This window comes from Morone saxatilis, unplaced genomic scaffold, assembly GCF_004916995.1.
Source record: "Morone saxatilis isolate NCDOM2014 unplaced genomic scaffold, NCSU_SB_2.0 Contig2, whole genome shotgun sequence".
Classification (NCBI taxonomy): Eukaryota; Metazoa; Chordata; class Actinopteri; family Moronidae; genus Morone; species Morone saxatilis.
Window position 1 is genome coordinate 24,389,037 of NW_023339762.1, and position 3,333 is coordinate 24,392,369.

A 3,333-nucleotide genomic window follows, 5' to 3' on the forward strand; every position below is an offset into this window, starting at 1 on the left:
TATTTTTATACTTCATCTGTGCACTTTTAGCTGAGTAATTGTTTTAATGCAGGGTTTGTACCTGTAGTGGAGCATTGTCACTGCAGACATTTTTGTCACGTCATAGCTGAAATATAAAATATGTATGTAGTGTTACTTTATCTGAGCAAACCATGTAAATACTTCTTCCACCAGTGCTATGGAAGAAGTAAGCAAACAAAGCGACTATAAGATTATAAAAAAGGCTTATAAATGTTTTGTGTGTGTGTGTTTTATCCTGCTCAGTTGGTTCCATGTTGTGTTTGCATAACTGAACTATCCCAAATAACTTTCCATAATGTGCCAGTATACAGTATGCAGTAATACAGTACAATATCACACTACAGTGTCCAATACTGTGGATCCTTCATGTGATTTCATTTAAATTAAAGTGTTTCTAGCTGAGCACAGTATACACTGGAACAACTCCATCACTATACTGTAGGCTATGGTGAAATTAGCTTTGGTTATTTCCTCTCTATGTTAATAACAAAGATAAATATCATGTTCAAGATGTCCAACGTGTTTTACACAACATACAGAAATGAAAAAATAACCTGTGCTTTTGAGAAAATAGTGAACGTTACATTTAATGTGTCACTCAAAGAACTGCACATATACATGTCGCTACGCATGTCTGTATAAAAGAAAAGTGTGCGGCTGACGCAGAGAAAGAAAGAGAAACAAAGTCTCACCGCGGACGGACTTCCTTGTTAGTGTTGCTACGGTTACCGACGATGACTACGTTAAAGTCCCTCCCTCTTTGTTTTAAGTTTGGCCCGTCAGTGCTCAGTCACATTCTTCCACTCACACCAGGTCACTTGTAAACACTGAAGTTCACTGAAAGAAAAAAAAAAAACCAAAAACAAAAAACGGATGAGGCTGACACACACCGATTCAATGAATTCCTGCAACCTGCGTGTCACTTTCCATTCACCGGTACGTAATTTAACCTAACGTTAACGTTTGTTTCCCAGCTGTCCGCTAACTGTTGCACACCAGGACGCAATTTAGCCTTATTACCATTACATTGTGCTCTTCTACATTGTGCTCTTTGTTTTTTTGCTGTGGGCCTAAAGTGAACCGCAAAGAGCTACCAGCATATCTTCTGGAAGTTATGGGGAAGTCCTCTTTTGCTTACCTCTACGTTGCTTATGTGAAAAGCTTTATTTACACATTACTACAGTGCCAAGGAGTATTTTTCTGTCACAGGAAGTTTCACAATAAAAGAAAATGTGCCTATAAGGAAGGAAGTGAACGTTTTTCTGTCTTGTTACACGTGTTTTGTGAAACTGCAACCTGTTGTGTGCCCTTAGCTGACTACTGTGGTGCTTATCACAAGCCCCTTTGGTTGGCATTATGTTTACATATAGCAAGCATTTGTTAGTTTTATGCTAAAAAAGCCTACTTGACGGGTGTAACTGGTATTTACAGGTCACATTCCAGTTCCTGAGTGACAGATGATTGGTTGTTGTTGAAGGTGAAGGTGTCCTCTCTCCAGGAAGTAAAGGGAATTTTAATTTAGTGACTTAAAATAGTTTCAGCGCGTCAGACGGAAATAATGTTTTGGGTAATCCTATGAACACCACCTCTGCCAGATTTGATGCACCGTGTTGGATGTCTCTTCCTTCTCACACTGTTATTGTGATTTGAGGATAACCAGTGCAGAAGAACCTAATTAAAAAGTGCAACAGCAGGAACACAAAACATGGCTTTTTCACTAAAAGTTAATTCAAGACACTTGTGCCTAAGCAGCTCCCTCTTTTACTTGGTAGTTTTTCATATTTTATTTCACTTCCAGGGATTAAAACTCAAGCAGAATGCTGTAAAACCTCCCCATGTTTCTCTTTGTCAACAGCTTTATCATTTCATCATGGACACTTAAAACGACTGTTCATTTTAACCGAGCGTATCTAAGCACAGTGTCAATATTTTTGGAAATGAATCACGCAATAGGGCCTCGTGAGTTATTACAGCTACATTTTGCTCATCAGTTTCAGTCACAATTGTCAGGGACACGATAAATGAACTTTATATTTGACCGCAGTGCCTCTTATAGTCCTGTGCCAGGCTACACAATGTCATAGAAGAGTTGACATAGTTGATTGTAGCTTCTGTAATTGTTGTTGTTGGTAGCTTTTCTTTTTTTACGTTTTTGAAAAAGAAACAAAAGAAGCTTCTTTTACAGAAACCTGTTGCGGTCACGACCATAGACCACAAACTAAATTAATCTCTGTAGTCCTGACCACAGCGTCAGTGTCTACTTAAAATGCAGCTTATGAGCACTGCGTGACCTCCGTATGCAGGTAGACAAGAGAAACTCCTGTCTATTGAACACACTAGATCTCACTTATCCTGTCGTATGTAGTGACTATTTAGGACTGTATGTGCATTATTACATCTGTTGGCCTGCTCAAAAACAGATGTTCCGTTGCTTTGTATGCTTTTTAGTTCATTTGTGTTGCTTTGCTTTTGGATTCAGCTTGACTTTATTTTGGTTGGCTTGTAGTAAGTGCCGTAGCTCCAACAGCTGTTACGTGTCAAACCCTAAAACAGATAAGGTAACTGTATGCAAAGCAGTAAGCTCCAGCATTTAAAAGTCAGATCTTAGGAAAATGACAAATTATTTATTTCCAGTACAAATATCATTTTATTCCATGAACTTACTTATGATTGATTGTAATTTAGTGAAGTTAGACCAAGAACATTTAGTTGTAAATCATGTGTCAGACGCAGTCATTGGACTGTTTTTCTTGTCTGATATCCTTCTACTGTAGGTCACCTGTCTCAACACACTTACCAAGGTTTAACAAAGGAACCATAAACCTCCCTATGGCTTTTGGCCAACAAGAATATTATCTATTATCTTGTGCCTCACGAAAAAAAAAAAAAAACCCCACATCATTCTTTCCAAACAGCATCACCTTAGTTCCTTTTCTTATTTCCTCTCTCATGCTTCAGCTCTGTCTGTTGCTCACTGTGGGTTGGTGACTTTCCTCGTGAGGTTTGTCATGCTTGTGTTTCACAATGTTAAGGCTCGGACTTCCAAGCATGACATATTCAAAAACTGCAGATATTTTGTAAAGGTCAAGCCACTGTGTAGAAATTAAACGCTTATTTTCACATACATCTCTGAAAACCAAATTAATAAGTCATTTCTTTCCTCATTTCGTGAGGGATTCAGACCGTAAACTCACTTTTAGATAGATTTTATTAATGAAAAATGCTTTAGTTAACTTTATGAACTAAAAATATAGATTATCATTGTACCAGTAGTGGAGTTAGAGGGCCCTGTTGTTGTGTGTGTGTGTGTGT

General features: G+C 38.0%; 1 protein-coding gene across 1 annotated transcript in view; it reads left to right on the top strand.

The window, feature by feature from the left end:
* Nucleotides 1–733: 733 nt before the first annotated feature.
* cracr2aa (calcium release activated channel regulator 2Aa) overlaps nt 734–3,333 on the top strand; it is a 16,462-nt gene continuing 13,862 nt past the window's right edge. Inside the window, exon 1 of the mRNA XM_035664303.1 lies at nt 734–957. The gene's annotated coding sequence lies outside the window, so the exon portion shown is untranslated. The remainder of the gene's footprint in view (nt 958–3,333) is intronic.